Below are 13,176 nucleotides of genomic sequence, written 5' to 3' on the forward strand. Positions count from 1 at the left end.
ACATTTTCAGGTGAAAAGTTCATGGACGGTACTGCTGATGACGTCTTGCAGAGGAACATATACTTCCATGCAGTCGAGAAGTATCGCTGCTACTAGTTACAGGGTGTTCTCAAATTATTTATTCAAATGAAAACGACAGACCACCTAAACGATATTCAGGGATGATATTGATCTGATACCGGCTGCATTAAAAGCATGTTATAGGCGTTTGGGTCCCGAGCAGAATTGGTAATGCTCAGGTGTTCTAATTCAATTTATGCAGCCCTCGTTCTGTGTGAAGTTTTTGCAAAGAAATGAAGTAGATCACAAAAATCATTTTCGATGAAGTACACTTTCTATTTTATTTTAATACTGACAACAGGAAAAAATTCCTTAATTGAGTGAATTTCAAAATACACTATGTTTTGCAGGGAGTGACATTTTTGGTGGTGTGGAATTCCACTAAACATTGGAATACGAAACGTAGCTAGGCTTAAGGTCTTGCAAGAATAGACTGTGGTTGGGGGATCGATACATATGTCGGTTATTAGTTTAAGTGTGTTTTAGAATTTCTGGATGATGAATGTTAGGCGTTTATTAATTTACTACGAGTATTTGTAGTAGCTCACTGTGTTCGTTAATTGGACAGGAAAGTCGTAAATACAGGGTGTAGCTGAGGAAACGCATGTTTTTCACTATTGAATGACTGCGACACGGTTTGATAAAAATAATAAAAACAAGCATTAAGTATTAGACTTTTTTAATACAGATTTGAAATATACATACTTTCATTAGGTTCGAAAAATAATGTCTTAGAGATGACGTCCTTCTTGCTGGGTACAAATTTGTGTCCTATCCCGAAAGTTACGCATGGCTCTCTCCAACATTTCATTCAGCACGGCTTCAATTTCCTGACGAATGGAATTCTTCAGGTCTTTGATTGTGTGAGGCTTGTTCATGTAGACTTTTGATTTTAAATACCTCACAAAAAGAAGTCGCATATCGACAAATCGGAGGAGCGAGGGGGGCAGTAAACATCACCCTGTCAGAAATAACATGTTCTGGGAACATTTGTCGAACGACTTCCATGGATGCTCTCGCCGTGTGAGCTGTGGCACCGTCCTGATGAAACTATTTTTCTTTCATGTTCATTTGACGTCTTCCAATTTCTGGACGAAGAAAGATGTTTAACATTTTAACGTAGCGCACTGATGTCACAGTAATTGGAGTTTGCAGTTCTTTCCTCTTCAAAAAAATAGGGTCCAACAATTCCCATCTTTGAAATGCAGCACGACACTGTTACTTTTAAACTGTGGAGAGGCCTTTGGTGTAATTCATGTGGGTTGTCCGGCGCCCAATACCGACAATTTTGAACAATGACGTCACCGTCTACATGAAAATGTGCTGCATCACTCTTGAAGTCTGTAGCATCTGCATCATCCGTACAGATTTCGTCCATTACGCGACAAAACTCTCTACGCTGCACAAAATCCCCTTCACTAATCTGCTGGACGATCATTGTCTTGTACGGGTGGAGCTTAAGATCATCATGTAAGATGCGGTGAACGGAACGACGTGACATACCCAGCGCTACAGCCTGTCGTCTAGCCGATCGTTTCGGGCTAGCAACAACTGCCGTTCTCACTCGGTCCGCATTTTCCGGAGTACGAACTGAACGGGAAAGACCAGGTGATTTCTTTTTCATCACAGATCCAGTACTTCTAAACGCTGCGATCCATCGGAGTACAGTATTTCGATCGGGAACCGTACCTCGACGTCCAACTCTTAAAATTTTGACGGAAAAGACGTTGCACTGTTACTACTGAATCATTGTTTCGAATGTACTGCTCGACAACGAACACACAATGCTCTACGGTCCAACGCTCCATAGCGACTGAAACTGTATTGTATGGGCAGTCTGCCAACATTCATTCTCGTAGCCGCGTACTAGCAGTTCAAAAAACATGCGCTTCCTCTGCTCTGCCTTGTACATATCAGAACATCAAGGAGGCAAAGATTGTGTCTAGTTTTTATAGTAATTACCGTCTGCGTTTTGGGTGGTTTATATGTTGAGGACCCATTGGTTGCACTGCGACGTAATTTGGTCGAGACATAGCTGCAGAACTGACGGGAAATAGGCACGATGGTTTGTAGCACATGGTAGTCAGTAAACTGTGGTAGGCAGATTACAAAGAATTTAGGTTTGTACTCTGTTTAAGTACGTTGTTTCGAGGCGTTGGAAGGTTGAACACAATGCATGCAATAAAGTGGTTGCTGTTTCAGTGATGGATATAGGTTGGGTAGTTCGCTAAAGAGATTGGAATTCCTCAGACAGTCTTAGGCAGTTTGTAAGTGTAAGTTGCACCCGTGATCTAGGGGTCGCGTCTTTGAATAGTGGTCAGAAAGTCTTTGGTCGAGGTTCGAGCCTCACCACCGCCTCGGTGTAAGATGCCAACCTCAGTCTGCCAAATGCCTTGTCAAAGAGGACGGAGAAGAGGACAGAGGATAAGGGCAACCTCCGGCCCTTAGGGGGGAAAACTGCCCATAAAGGTGGAAGAATGTGCAATTATCAACGACTTGAGGATGAATAAGGCAGTGGAAAATATTGCATTAAAGACACATAATGTGTATCCAGAGGACTTGTGGCCTGTAACAGAAAAAAGTGTCGTGATAATCTCTCCACAGGCAAAAGATTCCGAAATAGGTCCCCATTTGAATTTCCGAGAGGGGACTGCCAAGGAGAAGTTGACTATGAGAAAAATATTGAATAACCAGTGAAAGGAATGTGGTAGGGAAGCTAAAAAAAACTGAAAAGAGAAGTACAAAGGCTGAATCTAGACATAGCGGGTTTCAGTGAAGTGAAACGGAAAGAAGACGAGGATTTCTAGCGGGATGAGCTTAGAGTAACATCAAATCAGCTGAAAACGGTATAACGGAAGCATAGCAGAGAGCGAGTTATTGTGAACAGTTCAATGATAGGCTTGTTTTCAAAACTGACAGTGAACCGACATCGTCATCAATAGTTCAGGTATACACACCTCGTCAAAAGCCGAAGATGAACAGATAGAGAAAGTTGTGGTGTCACCGCCAGACACCACACTTGCTAGGTTGTAGCCTTTAAATCGGCCGCGGTCCGGTAGTATTCGTCGGACCCGCGTGTCGCCACTATCAGTGATTGCAGACCGAGCGCCGCCACACGGCAGGTCTAGAGAGACGTCCTAGCACTCGCCCCAGTTGTACATCCGACTTTGCTAGCAATGGTTCACTGACAAATTACGCTCTCATTTGCCGAGACCATAGTTAGCATAGCCTTCAGCTACGTCATTTGCTACGACCTAACAAGGCGCCATTATCAATTGCTATTTATCTTGTGATGCATGTACCGTCAGACCGATGTTCACCAATTATGGATTAAAGTTAAGTATTCCAGCCGCTATGTACCTTTTTTACTAGACTCAACTCCTTTAACTGTTCCAGACCTCACGCCAGCCTGCGTGAGCTTAAACGCGTGCCTTTCGGCTACCCGTCGCTGTGGATTGGCTGTCTTGCCAGTCCACAACAAAAGTACATGAGGATATTGAACGGATAATTGAGTGGGTAATTGGAGATGAAAATATAATAGTCATGGGGAACTGGAATGTGGTGGAATGCAGTTGCAGGGGAAGGAGTGGAAGAAAGGGTTACGGGATAGTATAAGCTTCGTACTAGGAATGAAAGACGAGAAAGACTAATTCAGTTCTGCAATAAATTTCTGCTAGTAATAGCTGATACTCTATTCAAGAATCACAAGAGGAGGAGATATGCTTGAAAAAGGGTAAGAGATACGGGAAGATTTCAGCCAGAGTAGATCACGGTCAGACAGAGATTCCGAAATCAGATACTGGATTGTAAGGCGTATCCAGGAGCAGATATAGACTCAGTTCACACTTTAGTACTGATGAAGACCAAGCTAAAATTTAAGAAGAATCAATACGCAAAGAATACCGAAATACGGAGGAACTATGGAATGAAGAGACGCTATATCTTCTTTGAAGCTATGGGTAGTATGAAAAGGAATAACTCATTAGGCAGTTCAGTTGCAGAGGAATGGACATCTCTATGAAGGGAAATCACAGAAGTTTGAAAAACATACGTACAAAGAAGGTAATTGTAGAGAACGCGACGGTTTCAGAAGAAATTCGAATGTTCGACGAAAGAAGGAAGTACAAAAATGTTGAGGGTAATACAGGCTAACAGAAATACAAGTAACATGAATGAAATAAATGGGAAGTGCAGGTAAGGTAAGGCGAAACGGGTGCATCAAAATGTGAAGGAATCAATAAAGAAATGACTGTCGGAAGGACTGACTCAGTATACAGTCAAAAGAACCTTTGGTGAAATTGAAAGCAAGGGTGGTAACACAAAGAGTTCAATGGGAATTTCACTGTTAAATTCAGAGGAGAGATCTGACAGGGCGAAGGGGAAGACTTACACTGTGTGGTCAAAAGTATCCCGACACCCAGAAAAAACAAACATACTAGGTGCATTGTGCATTAGGTGCATTTTTCATATTAGGTGCATTGTGCTGCCACCTATTGCCAGGTACTCCATATCAGCAACCTCAGTAGTCATTAGACATCGTGAGAGAGCAGAATGGGGCGCTTCGCGGAACTCACGGATTTCGGACGTGGTCAGGTGATTGGGTGTCACTTGCGTCATACGTCTATATGAGATATTTCCACGCATCTGAACATCTCTAAATCCACTGTTTCCGATGTGATGGTGAAATACAAACGTGAAAGGACACGTACAGTGTAAAAGCGTACAGGCCTACCTCGTCTGTTGACTAACAGAAACTGCCAACAATTGAAGAGGGTCGTAATGTGTAACAGGTATATATCAACCCACACCATCACACAGTAATTCCAAACTGCATCATGATCCAATGCGAGTACGACAGTTAGGCAGGAGGCGAGGAAACTTGGATTTCATGGTCGAGCGGCTGCTCATAAGCCACACGTCACGCCGGTAAATGCCAAACGCCGCCTCACTTTATGTAAGGAGCGTAAACATCGGACGATCGGAGAGTGGAAAAAGGTTGTGTGGAGTGACGAATCACAGTACAGAATGTGGCGATCCGTTGTCAGGGTGTGGGTATGGTGAATTCCCGGTAAACGTCATCTGCCAGCGTGTGTAGTGCCAACAGTAAAATTCGGAGGTGGTGGTGTTATGGTGTGGTCGTGTTTACCATGGAGGGGGCTTACACCATTTGCTGTTTAGCGCGGCATTGTCACTGCACAGGCCTACATTGATATTTTAAGCACTTTCTTGCTTCCTACTGTTGATGAGCAATTCGGGGATAGCGATTGTATCTTTCAACACGACCGAGAACCGGTTCAGAAAGCAAGGCCGGTGGCGGAGTGGTTATACTACAGTAACATCCGTTTAATGGATTGTCGTGCACAGAGGCCTGACCTGAATCCTATAGAACACTTTTGGGACGTTTTGGAACTCCGACTTCGTGCCAGGCCTCACCGACCGACATCGATACCCCTCCTCAGTGCAGCACTCCGTGAAGAATGGGCAGCCATTCCCCAACAAACGTTCCAGCACCTGATTGAACGTATGCCTGCGAGAGTGGAAGTTATCATCAAGGCTAAGGGCGGGCCAACACCATATTGAATTCCAGCATCACTGATGGAGGGTGCAACGAGCTTGTAAGTCTCTTTCAAACAGGTGTCGAGATACTTTTGAGCACATAGTGTACCTGATATGATAGAAGAAGAAACAAGAGTCGATATGGAAGAAGATCCAGTATTAGAATTAGCATTTAAAAGAGCTTTGGAAGGCTTAAGATAAAGTAAGGCAGAAGGAACAGATAACATTCCAACAGAATATCTAAGTGGCAACAAAGCTATTGTTTACGTTGGTGTGTAGAACGTCTGACACTGGCGATATACCAGCCGACTTTCGGAAAAATATCATTCACACAATTCAAAACAGCAAGAACTCTTTAGTGTGAGAGTTATCACACGACCAGCTTAACAGCAGTCGCATCCAAGTTGCTGACAAGTATAATATACAGAAGAATGAGGGGCAATTGGCTTGAGGAAAGGTAAAGATACCACGCACGCAGTTCTGATTTCTCGGTTGATAATGCAAGCAAGACTAAAGCAAAAGCAAGACACACTGATAGGATTTCTCGGCCTGGAATAGCCGTTCGCCGATGTCAAATGGTTCAAGATGTTGGAATTTCTGTGGACAACAGGGTAAGTAATAGGGAGACGTGAGTAATATGCAACATATACAAGAACCAAAAGGGAATAATAAGAGTGGAAGACCAAGAACGAAACGATCGAATTGAAAATGATGCTAGACAGGGAAGTAGTCTCTCACCCCTGCTGTTCAATCTATACATCGAAAAAGCAATGATGGAAATGATAGAAAGATTGAAGAATTGAATTAAAATTGAAAATAATATTCGCTGATGACATTAATATCCTCAGTGAAAGTGAAGAAAAATTACACAATCTGCTCTTTGGAATGAACAGTCTAATGGGTACACAGTATGGACTGAGAGTAAATCGGAGGCCGAGGTGACAAAATAACCTATGACGAATGGAGATAGGAGGACCTCAATAGGAAACTAGCACTGGGAAAAAGGGCATTCCTAGTCGAGATAGGTCTACTAGTATCAAACATTGGCCTTAATTTTGGGAAGAAATTCCTGAGAATGTACGTTTTGAGCGCAACATTGTATCATAGTGAGTCATGGACGGTGAGAAAACCGAAACAGAAAAGAATCTAAGCATTCGAGATTATGTGTTACTGAGTAATGTTGAAAATTAGGGGGGCAATAAGGTAAGGAATGCGCAAGTGCTGCGAGTAATCGGAGAGGACAGGAATATATTTATAACACTGACAAGATGAAGGCACAAGATGACAAGACATGTGTTAATACACCAAGGAATAACTTCCATGGTACTAGAGGGAACCGTAAAGGGCAAGAACTGCAGAGGAAACAAATATTGGAATACATCCAGGAAGTAACTGAGAACGTAGGTTGCAAGTGCTACTTTGAGATGCAGAGGTTGGCACAGGAGGGGTATTCATGGCAGGCGGCATCAAACCAGTCAGAAGATTTATGACTCAAAAAAGATGGTTTACGAGTTAGAAAATAATAGAATTTCCGTTATTAATATCGTGGGGAGAGAGAAAAGTGAGATAAAGAAGTTGGTATCTGCCGGAGCCCATTTGGTAGAGAGATATTATAAAATGTGACACTCTGAGTTATTCGTTGGGAATACATGAACACTAACGTGAACATTCAGTTCCGGCATTTCCTGAGCGTTGCTCGTCCTTTTTGTGTCAGGAAAACAGTTCTGATGGTATTATCGGATGGATTCAATATACTTAAAAACCATTCTATATAAATTATTTAGTTTTAAGTTGCAGTACAATAATAGAAATTTTGAGGAATAATGTCATAAATTCTTAAATTAGCAGTGTATGTACTCAAGGAATCAACAGATTTAATCAATGTTAGTTTCATCATTTCCATCGATCTTAGTGGTTTGACTTGCCTCAACCGCACTTTACCGTAAAGTGTCGCAGGTCATACTTTCGAAAGTAATGGTTAGAATTAGAGGTGAATTGGAGCCCGTCGTCTAATGGTAGGTTTTGGACTAGTAATTAAAACGTCGTGGGTCCATTGTTCAGTCCCAGCTTCTGAGTTATTTTAGAATAAAGATAATAGCAACTGCGGCCGAAGACTTCCGGCAGAAACACGCACCCCATTCTACCAGAAGTCTTGCCAAAAAAAAGAGGGGAAGTGCACGGCAACCTCTTGCTCCCTGGGTGCAAAACTGCACATAAAAAGCGCAAAAGAATCAGCAACGCCATGAGGCTGCAGAAGCATTGGGAACCACTGTATTAAAGACAGATAATGTGTATCCACATGAGAAGTGGTTTGTATTTTAGAATGTCATAATGATCTCTTCATTGGCAAAAGATTCCGGACTGGTCACCCACTCGGATGCGTGGGAGGCTGCCGCCATTGGAGAGGCGATCATGAAGAAGGATCAAATAACAACCAAATGGTGACGTTCTACTGAACGAAGCGGGAATGTGGTTGGGGATTCTAGAAAATTTTAAAAGGAAAATGCAAAGGTTGAATCTAGATAGAGTGGTGGTCAGCGGAGTGAAGTGCTAAGAAGATAAGGATTTCTTAAAAAAGCGTTCAAATGGCTCTGTGCACTATGCGACTTAACTTCTGTGGTCATCAGTCGCCTAGAACTTAAAACTAATTAAACCTAACTAACCTAAGGACATTACACATATCCATGCCCAAGGCAGGATTCGAACCTGCAACCGTAGCGGTCACTCGGCTCCAGACTGTAGCGCCCAGAACCGCACGGCCACTCCGGCCGGCAAGGATTTCGCATCAGGCGAGTGTAGGTAATATCAACAACCGTACTATGAAATGATTTAAGAAGACCAAGATTTATTACGATTAGGAAGGTAGATCAGAGAGAGAGAGAGAGAGAGAGAGTCTGTGGCAGTGCTGTGACAGGGTTGCCCTCATGACTAGCGGCAGCAAACCAACGCCGTATATGCACGTCGACGTCACAAGCAGAAGGCAAAAAGGTACAGAGATTATCTGGGGATATTGAATGGATAATTCAGTATTTAAAGCGACACGAAAATCTAATAATCATGTTGTAGTGAAAGGTAGCAATAGCAGAAAATCGTACAACGGGAGTAGGATTCGTTAAGAACAGGAAAGTATGGCAAAGAGTGCGTTACTGTGAAAAGTTTAGTGATAGGATTCTCCCTATCAGAATCGACGACGATAGTACAGGTATACATGCTGACGTCGCAAGCTGAAGAGGAGGACATACAGAGAGTATATCAGGATTTTGAAGGGGTAATACACCACGTAAAGGGAGATGAAAATCTAATAGTCATGGGGGACTGGAATGCAGTTGTAGGTGAAGGAGCAGAAGAGAAGACTTCAAGAGAATATGGGCTTGGGACAAGGAATGAGAGAGACTAATTGAGCTCTACAATAAATTTCAGCTAGTAATAGCGAATACTCCGTTCGAGAATCACAAGAGGAGAAGGTATACTTGCAAAAGGCCGGGCTGTACAGGAAGCTTAAAGTTAGATTACGTCACGGTCGGACACAGATTCTTGAATCAGATACTGGATTGTAAGGCTTACTCAAGAGCAGATATAGACTCAGACCGCAATGTAATGGTGATGAAGAATAGGCTGAAGTTTAAGAGATTAGTCAGAAAGAATCAATACACAAAGAAGTGGGATACGAAAGTACTAAGGAATGACGAGATACGCTTAAAGTTCTCTAAGGCTATAGTTACAGCAATATGTATTAGTTCTGTAGGCAGTACACTTGAAGAGGAATGGACATCTCTAAACAGGGAAATCACAGAAGTTGGAAACAAAATCATAAGTACAAAAACGGTAGCTGCAAAGAAACAATGGGTAACAGAAGAAATACTTCAGTTGATCGACGAAAGAATGAGGTACAAGAATGTCCTGGGAGATTCAGGAAGTACACTTGAAGAGGAATGGACATCTCTAAAAAGGGAAATCACAGAAGTTGGAATCAAAATTATAAGTACAAAGAAGGTAGCTGCAAAGAAACGATTGGTAACAGAAGAAATACTTCAGTTGATCGGCGAAAGAAGGAAGTACAAGGGAGATTCAGGAATACAGAAATACAAGTCACTGAGGAATGAAATAAAGAAGAAGTGCAGGGAAGCTAAGACGAAATGCCTGTACGGAAAAACGAAAAAGAAGTGATTGTCGGGAGTACTGACTCAGGATGTTGGAAAGTCAAAATAACCTTTGCTGAAATCAAAGGCAGGGGTGGTAACATTAAAAGTGCAACAGAAATTCAACTGTTAAATCCAGAGGAGGGAGCGGATAAGTGGAAAGATTACATTGATGGCCTCAATGTGGGGGAAGATTTGTATGATGTAATATAAGAAGAAACCGAAGTTGATTTGGAAGGGTTGGGGGATCCAGTATTAGAATCGAAATTTAAGAGAGCTTTGGAGGCCTTAATGTCAAATAAGGCAGAAAGGATGGATAACATTACCTCAGGATTTATAAAATCTTTTGAGAAAGTGGCAACAAAACGACTATTCAGGTAGGTACGTGGAATGTATGAGTCTGATGACACACCCTCTGACTTTCGGAAAAATATCATCCACAACTTCAAGATCTGGCAAGTGTGAGAATAGTGGCACAATCAGCTTAACAGTCATGCCTTTAAGGGCAATCGCAGAAGGTGGACAAAGACATAGTACAAGGAAGATTGCTGCAAAGAAGCCTTCGGCAATGAAACAAATGCTTCAATTAAACGCCGTGAAGAGGAAGAAAAAAATATTTTGAGAAGAATAGGAATTCACCAATATAAATCATGCAGGAATTAAAAGGAAGAGCAGGGAAGGCAGCTAAAATTGGAAAAGAAATTCTCGTTAGAATGAGCAATTCAGAATAAGTCTACACAAACATCTGAATTAAAAGGGCTGTAATATCAGGAGTGGAAAGGGAATTCCACTACCAGCAACAGACGAGGGAGCACATAGAAAGGAAATACTGTAGACCTCCACGAGGGGTGAGGGGTAGCGGGGGTGGAGACTTGTTCAAGATGTGATAGAAGGAGAGGGAGTTGATATAGAAGACGTAATGGCCCAGTATCTGAGTAAAAATTGGACTGATCTTGGAATCACTTCAAATCAAACACGTCAGTTAGGAGATACAACATTCCTTCGATATTTCTAAAATAATTAGGGGAAGTAGCATAAAAATGACTAATAAAGGTGGTTTATAGAACCTATGAAGCTGAGGACACCCCACCAGACATACGAAAAAGATATGTTCCACACAATTCCGAAGGCAGCAAGAATATATATGGGTGAAAACAATGTCAAAAACGGCTTAACAGTTAATGCATTCAAGTGGCTGACAAGAATAATATACAGAAGAGTGATAACGACAGTTTAAAAAGGTGTAAGATGTTCGAAATTCTCTTAAAAATATCTGGGAGCTACAGGAAAAGATGGGTGATGTACAGTATGTATTTGAATCATAAGGGAACAATAAGACTGGAAGACCAAGTACGGAGTGCCTGGATTAAAATTGGATATAAGGCATGAATGGCAATCTTTCGCTCTTAGAATTCAGGCTATACAGTGAAGGAAATAAAAAGAGAAGTTCACTACTACAATCCGTAGATCTTAATATGAGAAAGAAGCTTCTTAGAATGTACGTTTGGACTGCAGCACTGTGTTGTAGAGAATCTTGACTGTGGGAAATCAGGAAAATTTGAGAAGGGAAGCGTTTGGGTTGGTGTGCCACAAGAGGATGTTGACAATTAGGTGGACTAATAAGGTAAAGGATAAGAAGGTTTCTCCACAGAGTCGACGAAGAAAGGAACATATGGAGAACATTCACACGAGGAAGCGGTCAGTGAATAACTTCCATTGTACTAGGGAGTTACAGAGGGTAACATCTGTAAGGGAGACACAGAAAATAATTAAGGACATTGGTTGCAAATGCTTCTGTGAGATGTATATGTTGTCACAGGAGAAGAACTCTTGGTACGCAGCATAAAACAAGTCATAAGAATGATTATTCAAGAAATATGCAAGTGCGGGGGACTTACTGAGTCCGCATTCAGGCTATGCTATGTCTGGAAGAAACAGCCACGGTACATGGATACAGCACACTGCTCCACCGGCTGTTGTCAACTCTCCAGGGCTTTGGGAGGCTATTTCTCGGGCAAGTAGCTCGTCAGTTGTCATCACGAGCGTGAGTGCAGCCCATTCCAATAAAAAGCCATGTGACAACGCTGGATTTTGAATAATCATGTATACTGAGGTCAAACTAATCTAGGTATGGCACCGAGCCTCTTTCAGAAAAGTAGGACAATCATTTTTTAACAGTAACTATGCTGGTGATTCAAGTTGAAGTCTAACCGACTCACCATTGTTCGTTTTTTACGGCCTGTCTTACACGATGGGTGGGCAGTTCATAGGACTGGTGGAGTTGGTTCCATTCTGTAGCCAGCGCGATCTATTAATTTGATCCCGGGGTTTGATTCAGTAGCATCACCTGAATGCCATGGTGCACCGCAGGAACTATCCGGGCACTGTAATTGTGTAGACAGCAACTCTCCATGCTGCGCAGGGCTATCACTATGGTCTTTTCGTTGTAGGAAAGATTAAAGTAGACCGCTCACGGACAAGGAGAAGCGATGAGTCGTCGATAGACACACACAAAAGAACGAAAACTTGCTAGTCTTCGTAGTCATCCTTTTGAGAGCTAGGGCATCATACACACATACACACGCAAACATGTGCCCCTAAATGGTGCCGGCTGGACGAACAATCCTGAAATTTGCAAGTAAATTTTTTTTAGTTTATAGCCGCCGAATTACGACACCTACTAAGCTTCTTATTGTTATTTATTTTTTTAAAGGGAAGTATCCTTTATTTTGTTTCATTTGAAAGAAGCTTGTAAGAGAACTTAAGTGACATAACACGTATTGGACTTGATCCGATAGTATTAAGATAACACTGCCGCAAACTACGGTCCTCCCGTAAGGAAAAGATGTTCGATAATCGCCTGACCTATTATATCAAATGTAAGCCAACACGTAACTCATGAATGGTTCTTGTGTTTTCCTTTGTGCTGAAAGCTTATCTGTTTGCGTTCTGCTGGTGTAACGAGCAGATGAAATGCTCTTAAAGCTGTCGAGGCATTCAAACTATGTACAACAGTCCAAAAAGTGAAAATTGTTTATGGTAAATGTCATTGGTGCGGTTGTATTCTGAAGAGTTCCAGATCGTGCCAAGCTCATTCTGTTTTGCAAACATTATAACAAAAAGTAATAAGAGCTGGAAGTGTGGAGAATGTAATACACCAAGGAAAAGGAAAAGAGTAACTGATAGAAGAAAAAGAAAAGTAACAAAAATGGTTCAAATGACTCTGAGCACTATGGGACTTAACATCGGAGGTCATCAGTCCCCTAGAACTTTAGAACTTAGAACTACTTAAACCAACCAAAGGACATCACACACATCCATGCCCGAGGCAGGATTCGAACCTGCGACCGTTGCGGTAGCGTGGTTCCCGACTGAAGCGCCTATAACCACTCGGCCACAACGGCCGGATCAAAGTAACATT

The sequence above is a fragment of the Schistocerca americana genome, chromosome 7 (assembly GCF_021461395.2).
Source record: "Schistocerca americana isolate TAMUIC-IGC-003095 chromosome 7, iqSchAmer2.1, whole genome shotgun sequence".
Taxonomy (NCBI): domain Eukaryota; kingdom Metazoa; phylum Arthropoda; class Insecta; order Orthoptera; family Acrididae; genus Schistocerca; species Schistocerca americana.